Source organism: Pseudochaenichthys georgianus, chromosome 8 (assembly GCF_902827115.2).
Source record: "Pseudochaenichthys georgianus chromosome 8, fPseGeo1.2, whole genome shotgun sequence".
NCBI classification, from domain to species: Eukaryota; Metazoa; Chordata; class Actinopteri; order Perciformes; family Channichthyidae; genus Pseudochaenichthys; species Pseudochaenichthys georgianus.
In genome coordinates this window covers 12,066,809-12,084,077 of record NC_047510.2, presented here as the reverse complement: position 1 = coordinate 12,084,077, position 17,269 = coordinate 12,066,809, and the positions used below count along the sequence as shown (strand labels likewise).

General features: G+C 37.7%; 1 protein-coding gene and 1 non-coding gene across 7 annotated transcripts in view; one reads left to right on the top strand and one right to left on the bottom strand.

Annotated features, from left to right (window-relative positions):
* Nucleotides 1–10,766, bottom strand: part of axin1 (axin 1) — a 39,111-nt gene extending 28,345 nt beyond the window's left edge. For 2 of the 6 annotated variants that reach the window (XM_034089740.2, XM_071203979.1), the window contains exon 1: nucleotides 1,199–1,388. The gene's annotated coding sequence lies outside the window, so the exon portion shown is untranslated. Of the gene's footprint in view, nucleotides 1–1,193; nucleotides 1,389–3,378; nucleotides 3,565–6,835; nucleotides 7,141–7,711; nucleotides 7,894–8,258; nucleotides 8,393–10,705 lie in introns of those variants that run through there. The other 4 variants (XM_034089742.2, XM_034089743.2, XM_034089741.2 and 1 more) reach the window with 4 other exon arrangements.
* Nucleotides 10,767–11,028: 262 nt separating this feature from the next.
* Nucleotides 11,029–11,100, top strand: trnat-cgu (transfer RNA threonine (anticodon CGU)). Its single transcript has one exon. It is a non-coding gene; the product is annotated as a tRNA-Thr (tRNA).
* The last annotated feature ends 6,169 nt before the right edge of the window (nucleotides 11,101–17,269 follow it).

The following is a 17,269-nucleotide window of genomic DNA, read 5'->3' as shown; positions in this document are numbered from 1 at the left end:
ATCTACCCATATACAGTGTCAGAAACCATTTTAAGTGCCAATTCCCCAGTGTAGCCACAATGTAGGGGGGAAAAAAGAGCCAATGTTCTCTAGCTGTTTAAATTCACACATTTGCGCAGAAGCCAATATTTATTGAAAGCTGAGAGCAGGACAAAATCATGGTGTCCAGCAATGGCTCAAATCCTATGTATAGCTCTGTGCACTTGCTGTAATGGGTTTTGGGATTAAAAAGAAAATTGTGAAAAAATAAGATTTAGCATCTCAGTATTAAAAAAAGAATGCTGACAGCTGGGTTTACACTAGCTGGGATTTCAAAAATAAATATTGTTTTAATGGTTGCCTTCACGTACCCTTTAGGGCACACCCACTCTCTTGTCTTTTCCAATACAGCTACAAATCATTTTCCTGATTAAACAAAGACAGTAAAGACAACACTGGCCAACAGTGCCTTTTCTCTGCACAATCCTGAAGTGTGGGCAGCACGTGCACTGTGTTTAAGGCCAGGTGTTCTGCACTAATAAATGATAACCACAGAAAAACACGGGCTGTTTGAAAATAAGGATGCATGGTTTATGAATGCTAATAATATGCCGGTTAACCTAGCAGTCATCTCGCTACCTGTGTGTAATGATACATCCGCGCCAGTTATGTTCGGTTAGCGCATTGATATTGAAATGAACGGTTCTGCGGTCACAGGTGTGACGTGTGTGTGGCCTCACAGGACAATGTCTGCGTGATATCAGCAGAGTCTAATACATGTCCCTTTTTTCTGCAACTGTATCCGTTTGTTCCTTTTTTGAAGTGAGCCTCTCATCACATTCATGTCTTGGCCTTTCCAGAATGAGCAGAACAGCAGCGGCGAGTGGGGGAGGGGAGCCAGAAACAAACTCCGTACACACACACACACACACACACATACATACATACACAGTGCCAGGCCTTTCAGCAGCCGACTGACAAGTGCACAACTTTGTCACACTATTCACCTATTAATATCTGTACTGTGTCCGCTAACAGTCGCTAAACTAAACGAACAACAGGGCGACCGCAAACATTTCCCGTAACGTCAGAGGACAGAGGGAACCCCACACCGATCCCCGAACAGATTTACAAGCAGCAAAGCGATTGCACATATCTCCCGACTACACCGCAATCCCAATCTCTGAGCTCGGGAGGAAAAAAGTGACATATACTTCACCGGTGAAAATCTTCTTGCTGCTTTCGGGTGCATCGGACATTTGGACCGGCACACGTCCCCGCCAACAGTGACATGGTCGAGAGTCGCAAGACTTTAAAAATAACAAAGAAAACAGTCCGCTGTCCGCCTCTCCATGACTGTCTCTCAGTGTCTGTGCGGAGCGGAGGCTCACCGCAGATGATGCACAGCGCCTCGCCCGTTCACTACACACATTACCACTGTTTAGTTTGCTACATGTGCTACACTGCTTTTTTTTCTGTCTCATAAGAATTACAATGAATATCTTGAAAATGAGCTTATAGAATTCCCTTTCTATCTCTTTGGCTTACTGAAATGTGGCTACAATTCATAAAATTAGTTATCCTACAGTAACTATGTTTTTTATTCAAACCTCTATTGGGGTAGGAGGAAAATCCATACATTGAATATATGAATTATATTACCATTGTAAGAATTCAATACGGAAGTGTTTTTAGAGCCTGTTTTGTTTGTACGTTATAAATAAAAATGCACCCACATTAAAAAGGGCACAGCAATTTTGTTTTTCATTCTGGTGCACCTGCAAGACAACTCTGCATCGGCTGCATATATGTTGTCCTGCAGGTGTACAAAGTTTATGGAATGAAAAAACTAAATTGCTGGAGAGTGCCTTTTCTTGATTTTAAATCCCTAGTGTGGTTAAAACTGAAAACATGATAGGATCAGTTATTTGTTCTCCTTAAGATAAAACAATGGGGAAGTATTAACAGGCACTTTGACAGGTAAACTGAGCCTAATTTATCAAATCAGTCAAGTGCCTCTTTAAAAAAGGTCCTTTATTTGCCCATTACACATCTGAGTGTTGCATTACAGTTTTAAAAGTAGAACGTGTTTGTTTGCAGGTTTTAATGAAACCTGCACCAGGTGACTTCACTGGGTCAGATTTGTTGTTCAGTTAAATCAATGTCATGATATAACTTTACTGCTTGGTGGTGTATTCAGGTGGACTTTGTCGTTACATTTTACGCCTAGAAGTTTTACTAGTACAGCTGACAGCGGTAAACATAGGGACATTATTTTTACTTTAACACCTAAAGGAAAATGTTCAACTACCTAATCTAACTACCACAAACTGAACACAGGCATAGTAACAATTCTTCTTCAACAATATGCAATCAGTGGATTTCATGTCAGGTTTACAATGTAGACACATTGCAGTGACCTTGCATGACCTTTAAACAGTTATGATGCACGCAATGTAACAATAATTTCCCTCTATTTGAATCATATGTATCCCAGTTCAATATTACCAAAAGCTTTGCAAATAATATGTGAGGATGTTGTTGGTTTGTTTATGTTAATTACTAAATAACTAAACTAAAGAAACTAAATATTACAAATCCAATACGCCAATGACTGAAAACCAAATCAAGCAGTTACATGTGTCTTCCGTTTAACACCGTGGTATTACAACAACAACGCAGGCACACAAAACGACTTAAATATTGTGCCTTTATATGTACATTGTAACAACTACTGCTAATACTTTGAAAAAGACATGCAATGCTCCTTAACAGAACATTTACCACATATTACAGCACTGTTTGACACGCTTAATCCTGTCATTACCGTGTGACTTTACAGTGCAAAGACTACATGATAGACCAAACGCAGCAATAAAGGCTTTCATTCCAGGAAATCTTTCAGCAGCCACACTGTTTTACTGAGTCTAAGATGAAAGGCTGATGGGAAACCATAAAAACATAAACGCATTTGATGATGTAATTACATCAAACCATGCAGCAGGCATATATATATTTCACACCCTGTCTCATCTTATCACCTGAAATGCCTGCTCAAACAGAAAGGAAAAGTGTGCAGCGTACACAGTGCGTACAATATTTATGCCATGAAAAAAACATGAAAAAGAGCCAACACACTTCAGATTCCTCCAGGCAAAATTGATTTTGGGCAGCAACAATTTAAGCATCCTGATACTCAAACACTCCATTCTACTTTCATAGTATCGATTATTTTCTCTGACAATCTACTATTATTGTTTTCAAGCATTTCAAGGTTCTCACAAAGAACCTAGACTGCTTCTGCCTTAAAAAAGCTTTCCAGTCTTTTCAAAGAAGACATGATGGCCATCTTAAATATATCCCATGCAAATGTTAATTTACAGATAAAACACGTTTTACCTTGAGTTTGATTGTCTTCCTCAGACATCCTCCAGCAGTACATCCATTTACTGAGGATTCCATAGCATTATGTTTTAACACACAGGGCTGCAGTAATGGCAGCTTCCCTCTCATCACCTTGACAGAAGAAGGCCTGGCCAAAGCAGAACGTCGCCATGACAGTTTATCTTTACCATCCATTTGTTCCTGAAGAGAGGAAGAGATATGTGTTAGGCCTGCTTCATACACAGCAGAAGGAACTAATGTATGATTATTACAATGGGTAAGACATGTACAGATATATACTTCGATATATGCTTCCATGTTAATTCATCGTTCTCTCATGATGCCAGTAAGATAAGGCAAGCTCCAGTGGGGGATAGTTACCATTAAAAAAGCACTACAATTTGGCTTCTACTTTATCATTCTATTACATAGAGGCAATACCACTTATGACAGATTTACTTAAAATAAAACTTTATTTATATTACTTTATTAATTGACTTGTTGGGGTAAATCCACAAGCTACAAGAGAGAATAATCCCGCTTCTACTAATTGTGTTTGTTTTGCGGATGTATAACATGTCTAATTGTTGAAATAGTAGAAAAAATTAAAAAGAATATTAGGAAAAACAAGTTCCTATTTTACTGAAACATGAAAGTGATGTACAAATAAATGTAATACAAAAATATTGTGAAAAGAACCTTTACTTTTAGTTCTTTATAATTATTTTGATGCTAACACTTTCCACTGCTAACTCTCAAGAGGGGCTTGTTGAACATAATGATGTACTTGTAAAAACGTTTTGATTACGCTGTATCCTTTTTCATCATATCCAAGAGCATGTGACACTGTTGCTGTAGACATAACATCTGGTAAGACATAACACATATAGTCCCACTTGTCACAGTTTAGAGCTTTGAGATACCCCATTACTTCAGGCATCAGAACCCATCAAATATCCTCAGAGCAAAATTACATGATACAGGGCTTTTTCAAACGTCAGCAACAGGGGTAAGAGCCTTGCATCATCAGAGGGAGGGCTGTATGTGAAGATAATCAAGGAAAAGTAACACTTTAGTCCATCTTAGGCTGCAGACAGCTAATGTGGGTTTTCTGATCAGTTCCTACTTGTTATCTCTACCCATCAGTCAAACCTAATCAAAAGCAGTTTCTGAAATGAGACTTCTCACACTCAAACGCTCAAGGTTAAATATTTAGTGATGGAAATAAGTAAAGTGAAGAAATATGGGTTATCATGAAATGATGTTGGTTTTGTATTATTGTCTTCCCCTGTGGACTTCTGAGTATCTACTGAACTCTGATGGACTCTGACCTTCAACTCATAGCATCACCCAGTTTGTTTTAAAACTGGACCATAGAAAACATATAATAACTTTTGATTTATTTGAAGGATGAACAAAGGTATGCTACAGGTCACAAGTGGATTCAAACTAATGATATTGTGGAGCTGCTATATTCCCTGTTTGGAAGTATGTAGCAGAGATGTAGACTCAAGTCATTTCATTTGGAATCGAGTCAACTCAAACCACTATTTCAAAATAGGATCAATAGTAAAAAATGAAACCCTCAACTCTTAAAAATTAACCTTTCAAACGCTGCATACATTCATCATCACTAACCTAACAGGATTATCATAAAATCATAATTTCATTACAGACAGCTTTGAGCATTCAGCCTTATATTACAATTGTTATTATCAACAATTCATGTATTCACAGTGCATTAATCCATCCGGTAAGCTGTATTTGCACCACTAAGACTTTTAACCCCTGCTATCCCCATACAATATTACAGGGCATTTTGACTTATACTGGCAACCTACTTCACAAACATGTTTTACAGAAAACTGCACCACAGATTCCAGTAAGTCGTGTGACCAGAAGGTTAGTAAAGTGAATCCCTCGAACAACTAGAAATGTCTGGAAAGAAAAATGCTCTTCCCTTTCTCAGCAACTACAAACACGAAGCCCTGAAGCAACTGGCCCTGTGGAGCTGCTCCGCAGACAGAGGAACAATAGAAATGTGCTAGCACTTGAAATGTGTTGGCTCTATGAAACCTGATGTACTTATATGATTCTGTTTTCTTCAAGGTTGTGTCTTCCTGGTCGAATGTACTTATTGTAAGTCGCTTTGGATAAAAGTGTCAGCTAAATGCAATGTAATGTAATAGAAGGCGATTCTCCGCTCCAGATCTGGTTATTTATGAAATCAGCTAGGCTTATGTAAAATAAGTATTTTGTGTCAGAATAGATAAATACATCTAGTTCTTGAAGGCCTTGAATAAGAGACTCATTATTTTTTGTGTTGACTGATCAGTGACATTTATTTGAATTGAAGAAAAAAGCAAATGGTGTACCTTTGCAAAAAGGTTATTAATATAATAGTTTTAAAGCAAGGTGTGAAAGATCTCAGTTTCTTATTAGGGGTTATTTTCAAGTTTTCAAATATTTGTTGAATTGTCATACATCCTTCTGCAGTTAAGTGTTACTAGAGAACAACTTAATGTTTCCCACTCAGTCCTTTCATTCTTTTGTTCCACCTGTCAGTGTGGATTTACACTCCCTAGTAGAGGCCTTGGCTGAAAGGCTTATCTCTCTCTGTTGAGGACTCTCTGATGAACAAAAGCCCATTAAGACGTATAAATGAAGTGCAAACAATAGAGATGTTTACTTTATAAAACTGGCTATATTAAAAAAATATAAATAAAAGTTGAGAAGAACAAACGTAACAACAAGACAAGACATGTTAAAAAAAACGCTCTAAATTAAAAATGGTTAACATACACAGGGCTTTTAGTTATTCAGACACTCAAAACCGTTAATGTGATAGACTGAGTTATTATTGAAGACAGGGTGTTAATACAAAAAAAATATCATATTACATTTATTCAATGTCTGTGTTAAGTTCTGAACTAAAAGCGTCATTTCAAAAGACCATCAGAAAATGTATTCTGGAGTCCTGCTGATGTCCTTTGTCCTGGCTGAATATATCATGACTAACAAGCCTTGGAGTGGATTAGGCACAGACGATTGAGCAATTTTCAGACTTGAGTTTATTTTGATGGATATTAAAGCTCACAAACCACCATATTCCCACAAGAAGAAAACAATCATATTAAAGAAGGAACATATTTCCTATGGTGATATAATGACAAAGACATACATCCGTAACCATGTACCAAATGGTGAAAGTGCACTGTCAGGCTTGGAAAAAATGAAAATTAATTTAAGCCTTTAGTCTATCGGGCTCTTCGGGACTCTGGTCATGGGATGCACATTCACTGGTCAAATCAAATGATTTGCTTCGGTTTTGATGAAAGGGAGGACACAACAAAACCAGTATGGCACTGAGAGGAGCAACGATAACAGACATAATAGAGCGATACACAACACAATGGAAAGTTGCTGGTAACCATAGTTTTCATCCTCAGAGATTCAAAAGCAGACATCATACCTGCTGGTTTACCTTACTGTGAGGTTCTTGGTTCTGTTGTGTTGAATCGCAGACAACTCCCACCGCTTTTTTATGGATCGAGTATAGTCCTTCGTAGTCTGCAGTAAAGGCTGCCGCCATCTTTAATCACAACAGAGTCCATCTGTCGATGGTTCTTCCCTTTCTACCCTCTCTTTCTCTGTTCCAGCCCTCTCTGTTTGTTGTGGGGGGTTCTTATTTTCCATCCAACATCAAACCACCACATCGACAGGCTCATGGGCCGCCCAGTAGGGGGGCAGCTTGAACATGCTGCATTGGCTGTTGTCCTTTTCCAAGCCGCGAATTAACTGACCACATTTATTTTTTCTCTGAAGGATACAGATAGCCTGTAAAAAAAAATATCTCAGCTCTCAGGCCTTTGATTTCAACAAGCCTGGTCTCAAAGCTCCCCATGATTGTCCCTGAACGCATCCTTTCCTCAGATGTTCTGATTGATGAGATTTGGAGGTCTCTTTGATGAGGCCACAACTGTATCCAACTACTTTAAAATGTGTTTTTTCATTAACAATAGATTATGTGTTGTGAAACGTAATAATGACATTATTTCCAAGCAAAGATCAACTGGATTTCTTTTATCCCACCAAGTGAAACTAAATTTGAACCTGAGAAGGTTCAGACTACATTTATATCTTTATAAGCAGTCTGTCTGTCTGTTAGCATTCATGCAACCGTGCATTTCATTTAAAGTGACACTTCCCTTTTGTTACACTTGGTCTCTTTTTGCGTTCAAAGCCTGAATGCAAAGGCGTTGCTTGTTTAATGTCACTGTCTTGTTCCGCCAAACTCTTTCACTGAACAATAAGAGGAGTTTAATTTCAAAATGGTAGATGCTCTCACCTTCCTCTCCTGCTGTGTGGCTCGTCGGATCTTGTTTCTGTGGTCCGCCATGACGGGGCGCAGTCCCCTGCCTGCCACTCTGCAACACTTTCTCATACTCATGAACCTGTTTCTGATTCTTACTAGTCTGTTGCTGAAAGATGAGCATCTTTACTTTATATTGCAGATTCAGCCGTGCGACCCTATTGGAGGAAACAAGGACCAGATGATTGTCTGCACAATCGGATCGTTGCTATGGTAACATACCCAACAGGGATTAGTGATGTGCACCTAATTGCTCAGTAGACACATTAAAAACGGAATAAAAGAAAAGCATAAGGTAAGTAGTGTCAAATCAAAATGTGTTTCTTAGACATAACACGTTTCAGCCCTGAAGGCTTTTCAATGAACTGCATGACAAAGTTACATTTTATTAAATCTATCTGCAGAAGTTGAGAAAGAGGACGTGAATGCAAACGTATGGAGAAGAGAGATGGATGACAAGATGTTTTGGACAGAGGGGGAGAGATAATGTCACCTTTGTTGTATAGCTTTATCAGCTGCTTACCTTTCAACTGGATTTCACACTTGCATGTCTGGCTGTAGCCGGGGTCACATCAGCATACCCTTCTCACAATGAGCCATTTTCTTCTCACACAGCACCAGCAAAGACCCACGCTGTTGGCTACCACTTGCATTTCTCTGGATTGTGATACATAAAAACACATATTACTTCAAGATTTTAATTTGTCAGTGCTATATATATATATATATATATATATATATATACACACAAACATGCATTTGGTTGAATATCACAACTAAAACAAATAGTTAATGTGTTTCCTGGCACAACATTGCTTTAACCAAGTTTTTTCCATTTTAACTCATACATCTTTAATAATAGTTAAGCTCAGTTTAGTTATATTATACAATGTATATGTAATGTAAGGAAATTAGATTAAATTGCTAAAAGCCGTGTTGCATGGTAACACAAGCTTCCACACAACTAAACTATGTTCATTGTCCAAGAAAATGATTCAGTGAAATTGATGTCAGTTAGTAAACTGAATATCTCTGGACTTGGAGGACATCATCTTGGGTTTTGAGTAACACTGATTGACATTTTCTAGATAATCGTTTGATTGAGAAGTACAATTGACTAAAAACAGTAGATATCAGTTAGCCTGGCTGCGTTCCAAAGGTAAGCAAAGTTACACCTCCATAGCCAACTAATTTACAATATCTTGTTTTTTTAAAGCGACTTCAATTGGAGAACACCTGAGGTACAGAGCTGGTCAGGAGGGCTAGCTCAGATGTGGCTAATGGTGTTATGATTTCTAAAACACACACACAGTTGTGGTCATTTCCTCATTAGCTGCCTTTCAATTGTATTCATGTATACAGTTTTTTGTATTTTTGCTCTAAGTCTAAGGTGACAATGCTAACATGCTTATAAAAAGAATGAAGCTTGCTATATTAGTGGAGCATACCATTTTGCTGGTCAGTTACCAGAATTCAGACAAGAACGTCTTCCTTCGTCTCACTCTTGGTCTTATGAGAAAACAGCTTAATAATAAAAAATAAAAGGGTTTAGTGAATAAAATAAATATTAATATTCCCACATATTCAGGGCTCAGGGGTGTATCCTGCAGAAGCACAGCAAAAATATGATGATTTTTCAAAGCAATCGCCTGATAAATAATTAAATAGATTGCTACAGTAATACTTCTTATTCTCTCAGGGAGTGTGCTGCTGACTGTTCTCCACATGAACAAAAAAATGCCCCAGAGATCCATGTGATCTCTGACTGGAACACATTGTATCTCTCAGGTTGTGATGTTGGGGTTTATGATAATTAAGAAGAGCTGGTTAAATACACAATTTCATGTGACATTATAAAATAATCTATAAGCACCTCAAGCTATTTAAAAAAAGCTAATTTAAGGATGATTATCCCCCTTTATCATCAGTGGTTCTGTAGCTTGCTTTATGACGGATACATTTTCATATTAATGCCACAAAAAACATCAATCCTAAATAAAAACATAAATATTTAGTAGGGTTACAGCTCTACAGTCAACATTCACACTTTCCCTTTGGACTTGTAAGCACATATCTGAAAACAATTTCTGCATAACAGGTATAACTGCTGTCTAAATTATTATTTTAGGCAAAAGTTTCGAACAGATGGAAAAATTAAGAATGGCTGGATTTTCAGAGAAACTGTCCCATTTCAAGGTGTTCTGAATTAAATCAACAACAGTGGTTTATTCAAGTCAGACCCCTCTTTTGGTCTGTGTGCTAACGCCTTGCTATAAGCAGGTCAAGGTGAACTCCACATCTGTGATTTTCACTGCTAACTCACTCCCAATGGAAATGAGTCTTATTCATTTTTCACACAGCCCCTAGGATATCTGATCCAAAAAAGAGAGAAAGAAGCCCCTCAGGCGAGCATTCATCTTTGATGTTTTGGAAAGAAAGACAGTGAAATGCTGCAGTCTGTGTGCTTCATGCATATTGTATTGCTGAGAAAAAAATAATAGCAGCCTACTGGTTCTCATAGTAATTAGCAATGCAAACGTATCTCAGTCTGGTAGAATATCTGGTGGCATAGTATTTATTGTTTTGAGTGTGTTTGTATATGTTTATGAGGTCTCTCAAAAAGTGATGGTCATATTACTCAAGTGGCCAAATCCTGACGTTTTCTTTCACTTATTAAGCAATGTGGACAATGCATGTTGTAATGCAATGGGTAGATTGTCGTGATTTCAAGATCCCAGGATAATGAAGTCTTGACCAAACTATCAACTTTCCAGTTCACGACACAACATCAAGATTTCAAGAATAGCATATTATTCTGTGGTATTCCATCCTACACGTTTTTGGAGGGTGTCCATTTGTATTACGGCCTGAAAGTAGCATTAGCTGCACTGGTTTGTTTTTTAATTAAGTAAATGCACTTCTCTCAAGTCATGTTTATCAAAACAAAGCCTGTAAAGAGCGAGTTCTCACCTTCATGGAAGTGACAGTGCTTCTTTTGTGAACACACGAGGTACTGGAGCACAGGCATCTGCTTTCTGAAATATATAAGCAAGACACATGTTGTTCACACATTAAAGATAACAGCCTCCCCTTGTGGCCGGATGACAGCAATACATTTATTCTGTAAACCTACCTCATCTGCTCATTTCCTCTGTATTTTCCGAGTAAGGACGGCGAGCCTCACTGCTATGCAGAGGACAATAGTTTTTAGTTAGAACCACACCTTTATAGGTAAACAGCGGCGACACAGATAGTTGTTATACTTATTACATAGAGGACCTGGCTTCAGCGCAGGCGCGGTGGCCAAGTGGTAAGGCGTCGGTCTCGTAAACCGAAGATCGCGGGTTCGAACCCCGTCCGTGCCTTTTGAACAACATGTCTGTTGGCACTCTATGATACTTTCGTAATTCATTGTAACAATATGAACGCATGTACATACTCTACTGATCTGTGGTTATTAAAAAAAGATCTGCTAATAGTACAATGTCGTCAATTTGCAGTACGACACAAATATGATACTGGAAATAATATGTATGGAAATGTTGTGTTTGTTTGTAATACAGTATATATCAGAGTATTTTAATTGGTGTAATATCTGATATACATGCATTTTTACTCACTTGTCTGGGGTCTGTTATCAAACAACATATCTATATTAACGTAATGTAAAGTGTAGTAAGGCAAAATGCAGCTATGTTGAAACAGTACTGTATTTGAAGCCAATAAACGTGTTTCTGTGCTACTGACAAATTGGGTATAAATGGCAGAGATCTTCTAAATTGACCATCTGACGACCAATTGACGATTGTTTTGAGACATAGATTTATATCTCAAAACAAGGATTATGTTATAAACCAAGAACAGTTGATTGCCAATAATCCCATCTGCTTTCATTTTTACTGTACTCACTAGTATGTTTGTGCTTTTTCTTGATGTAATCAAATATTATTTAATTATGTTTGTTCCATTAGCCCTAACAATTTCCTGTTTTCCCTCATATTGTCATAATTTCACTATAGTCATGCATACTCAGAAGACACAAGGCAGACAGTTTCCGCGGCAACGCTTGTTGTAGCAGCATCAATGACTCATATCTGGTTCACACTGCAGTGTAACATTATATTCCTTCTGTTAAAGTGACTCATTGTTAACTGACACATGGTGATCGGAATGACACTCCTGGAACCTGCTGCCGTGTTTAAAAATAAAAAAACAGTCAGCAAATCGAAAGCATTACAACAACCCAATTCTCATCTACCATCAGTGGGAGGAGAAATGCTGCATTTAACTAATCAATACATTAATAAAATCCAGATGGCAACTTTTTTTTTCTCAATGACAATGAGAAGCTCTAACCATGTAAACAACAATGTTTTATCCCTTTAGCTTATCCTTTGATTGTAATTTCATATCATGGTGGAGTGGTGTTGTTTATGCAGTGTGGGTGCTCAGATTTTTTTCACGTCAGCAATAAAATAGATTCATATTCATGATTAAGTCAAGGCCGTATGATTATATGTTATGCTGCAGTGCCAGCAGCTCATTTCCATGGTAACCTCTATAGTGTCTTGTGAATAGATTCAACAATACTGTAATAAAACTCATGACTCATGGTCCCCTAATCCATTTTAAAAACATGAAAAAATCAAAGCACTTTCATTCATTTTTATCCCCTCCTGCTGCTGAACTTTTCACGGATGGATTGACAGATAGTGAAAGAAAAATAATTTAAACTGAATCAACATTATCTAGTAAAAGTATAGTTGGTCAAATAAGAGAAGAATGTCATCTCAAAAGAATGTTTACCATAAATATGTATGTATATGCATATCCCACTGGTGGAAATGAGTGTGTCTCATAAGATTTCATCTACAACATTAGAAAAGCAATTATCAGGACCCTTCAAAATATGTTTGCCTTTTCACACCTGCTATTTTAACAGATATAGCAACACAATACGTATCTGCATTCATTTCGTTTTAACGATATACACTTGTACTGCCTGTTGTGGCATTGTATGGAATAATGCCTGCACTTCCAATTAGGAAACAACACAATGCAGGAAATGTGCTGTCATCAGCTAAACAACAAATACCTCCAAAGTTGGAACTAATTGGCCATATGGGTCACACCAAGCAAAGTTAAAACTTGTTTAAATGGCAACATAATTATTTGGAACCGTTTGACAATTTTTTTTTTCTTTTGTCAGCTTCCTTTTTTGATCAACTCATGTAATTCTGTAAATTGCTTCCCCTGGTGGAAGCTTAAGGTTATGCCAGATGGTGCACACATAATTCTGCATTTATTGCAACAAAGTACATGCCTATTCTTATTCTGTCATGTTATTGGGTGAGTTTTGTGCTGTGTCACTATTCAAATGTTAGTACACTTGTAAACAACACTCTTATGTGTCATATTTCCCCCCAATGACATCTTGATAGAATATACATTTTTTTATTATATGTTTATTTATGTTAGGAACTGTGACTCACTGATATGAGGACTCAATTGCACAACCCGGAGATGAAAAGGTTTGAAGAAAAATAAACTTTAATGGATCAAAAACAAAGAAACACTCTTTACAGAGGGAGTGACAAAAACAACCTGATCTCACCAGAATGCGTGACTCCACCACGACTCCTTAACACCACAATGCGTGGTGGAGTCACGAACTTTGTTACATTTGCGTGTCGGCACCACGCAAACAACCCCAATGTAAAGTGAATGAGGCTCCTTTGTCGTGGTGCACACACGCATTTCTACAACGGCCCGCAGTGAGCTTTTATTCTATACAACGTTTTTTAAATCTACTTTATAGCGTGTAGTAACTCACGGGATGCTTCTTTTATTTTATTTGTATTCATAATTATTTTTCGTCAGAATGTAAAAATTACATTAGTTACGAATTTGTGTTCTCAAAAAACAGTGCATTGTGTGTAATGCAACTGTTAATTTGATTAAATTAGTTTGTTTTTAAGGAAGGCCAGAGCTTCAGCTGTGTCAAATAGATTGTTCCCTTTAGTTAACGTTATTTAAAAGATAATGATCATGTCTTGTATTACGAGCGTCCATTCCCATTGGATAACGGAGAATTTTACACCCGGAAGTAAGTAGCCTATTCTCCTTACTGTCGATTGATTTTACAGTGATATCTGCACTACTCATCGACTAAAAAACACCAAATTGTCCTTGTTAATTACACAACATTGATTGGTTTGAATTGTGTGCAATGCTTTTGTATTTTCCCCTTCGATTCGGAGAAACAAATATTTTTCGGAGTTTTTGGACGGCAGAAGACACTACACTACCCAGAATCCTCAGCTATCGTTTGGGACTACACCATGAACCCCGTGATCAGCCCTCAAGCTCTTTGATTGGTTGACCTCCAACTGCATTCCATATGAAAAAAAACGTTTCGTAAAAGAGAAAATCATACTTTATTCAGCAGTGCTTGCTTTACTCTTTGATAGTCATCACATGAATGCATTGTAATAAATGGTTTGGCTGCATTAAATATTACACATCTGTCTTAGTTCTTTATTTATCTACAGAGATCGGGCATCAGCATAGACCGGAAACTATTCTTTTACCGTTCTGTTTTAATTTCACAATAAAGTTAGTAGTAATAATTAGTTTTGATATTATTGTTTTTTATTAACTACTAGATGACTGGGTCATGTTAAGACCATCTTTTTTTGGTTGCTATGGGTTTTTTCCATCGCTTTTGTTACAAATATCAAAACAATAACAAAATAATATTCGTCGTAAACTAAACCGGAAACAGCAGTATATTTTATTTTGTTAACACTGTAAACTTGACAGCCTTTTAACCTATGCTTTTAACCCAAACCACCTACTGGTTAAAGCACGTTATTACACGTTTAGAGTAATTGCAATGCAGGAAGATTGTGTTGCTTTTTAATGACTGTTTAAAATGCCTTTTTCTTAATGTCTTTCATTTTTGTTACGCACTTTTGAATGTGTTATATTTTATGAAAACATTCAAATATTAAGAGTACATACAAAATAGTGGGAAAGTAGAACGTCAATTATATAAATATAGAATAGAACATATCAAGAAGATACTCAAATGATATCTAGAGTAAAACAGTTTAGTGCCTGATAGGAGGATGTGCTAACTAATAAGGCTTTATTTAAAGAAATGTGCAGAATACGACAGTGTAATGGTGGAAGTATACACACATTGATAGATGTCTTGTAATGCACTGTTGATGAACCTGTGACCCAAGTTTGTCATTCATTGCATAACTACGCTATTGTGTATATGATATGTCAATAAACCTTAGAAAATCTTGAAAGGGATGTGCAAAATAGCAATTATATACAGTCTTTAATGAACTAATAGAGAATAACGAGTAATGACTATGCTTTAAACGGATCTGCAGATAAATATTTAGTCTTCTCAAGCACCAACTATCAAATATCTCGCCTGATTGTTGGCACTTGACAATCACCTTCACTGAATTTCATTCAGGTGTAACTAAAGTCTGATTTAAGGGTTGTTTATATTTCACATCATTAATCCAAATCTGTAAAGTAACTAAAATAAATGTAGTGGAGTAAAAATACCAGGTTAACCTTAAAGAAAGCCCTCAGGATTATAAAAGACCACCATCACCCCAGCCACAAATGGTTCTGTCTGCTGCAGTCTGGCAGGCGGTACCACAGCATTCGGACTAAAACCACCAGACACAGAGACAGCTTCATCCCACAGGCCAGAAGACTATTAAACACCTGAACTTAGAAATAACATTCATCTGGCTGCTACTTAGAAATTATTTATCTAATATATCATATTCCAATCACTTGTATATAGACTCTTATTGCACTATTTCACTATTTTTTCTGTGTATCTGTTTTATTGCGTAGCACTGTTGGAGGAGCCTGTGACCTAAGGGGGGGGGGGGTAGGACACGTTCGATTCCTGTTTTGAATAGTGTGCCGTCGATGGGTTTCATTCCATTTCAAAGTCCTTTTGGACGCTCTGTGTAAACGTCGCGCATCCAATCACAGAGGTTGAGGACTGATCACGGGGTTTGTCAAGCTAAGCACATGGTGTAGTCCCAAACGATAGCTGAGGATTCTGAGTAGTGTAGTGTCTTCGCAGGGGTGAAAGTGGTTTGAATTTCTTGCAGGTACTATAATGCTACCCCGACCTTCATTGGTTCATATTGTTCTCCTCCCGCCCCCAGCTTCATGAATCCCTGAACACAAACTGGCTATATAATGAATATAGGCTGTCCATGAATGCCTGGAAGTCCTTTGTTCCCCCTGTCACATCCAGTGCCTGGTCAACAGCAAGCTCCAGTCTGTGATTAAGGCAGTGCCATAGTATGATGCCTGCAAGTCATCCTGGAGCAACTTCCCAACACCTGACTTCACTCCCAGCATGACACTGGCCCCATCACTGCAAAATCCAATGAGGATTTCTCTCAGCAACTCAACAGTGAAGCCATTTTTAAGCAAGCAACCCATAATCTGTTCCTTGATATGAGCAGCAGACATACTATCCAGCTCAACCAGGTCCAATGGAAAGGCAATGGGCTCCATGTCTCCATCAACACTAGCCTTCAGGAACACAATTAGTGTTGATTTGTGTCCAACACTGGTTGACTCATCAGCCAATACTGTGATTTTGCTCTTGGTCTCTATTATGTTTTTTAGAAGTTCCTTTTTCATCTGTGATGACACATGCTCAATTATGTCAACACAGACAGTTTTGCTATGCAAAACACGCCCTAAATCAGCAGAATGTGCATGCTGCAGGTCAATCAGACTCTCAAAGTCTGTGAAAGGCTTGTTGTTCTTGGCCACATAATAGGCTGTCATGAATACCTCTGGCAGTAGACTCAAACAAAGACTCCTGACTACTCACGTTCATGTTCAGAAGAATATCTTTCTTTGCTGTCTGAAGAATCTTGACTGCTTCATTATGTGCTGCAGAGTTCTTGTGCTCACGGATTTTTTGCGCAGTGATGAAAGCTGGACATCCCTTGATTGACCAGCTGGGATTATCTTTCCATCAGCCCACTGAATAGCAATATTAACACCACGGGATGCCATGACACCTAGATCCTTCACATCATGGCATGGGGTACAGCCTAGCCTTCCATTGTGAGCATACATCCATTCATTTTTCTGTTTGAACTGTTCATATTGTTCTTCTTTCCATATAGAAGGGTATGCAGTAGGGCTAGCATCACCTGTGGTGGCTTCTGAGGGACCTGCTGCCACTTCTTCTCGCTGAGTCTCCTATTCCTCCCCTGGGCCTCAACTGTTATACATTAGAATACAAATGTATAACTAAATTCAGCAGACAGTCAAAAATGTACAAGTCTCTGTCTTTCTTAGAATTTTCAGAATATTGGTTACATAAATTAAAATACTAATAAAATAAAATGTCTCAAAATGTATGCAACAATGTGCAGATTAAAATAGAAGATATCAAAGCAAAAATATTTAATGTTTATATTTAAGATATACAGTTGGCTAGTTAGCTAACTTATTATACAT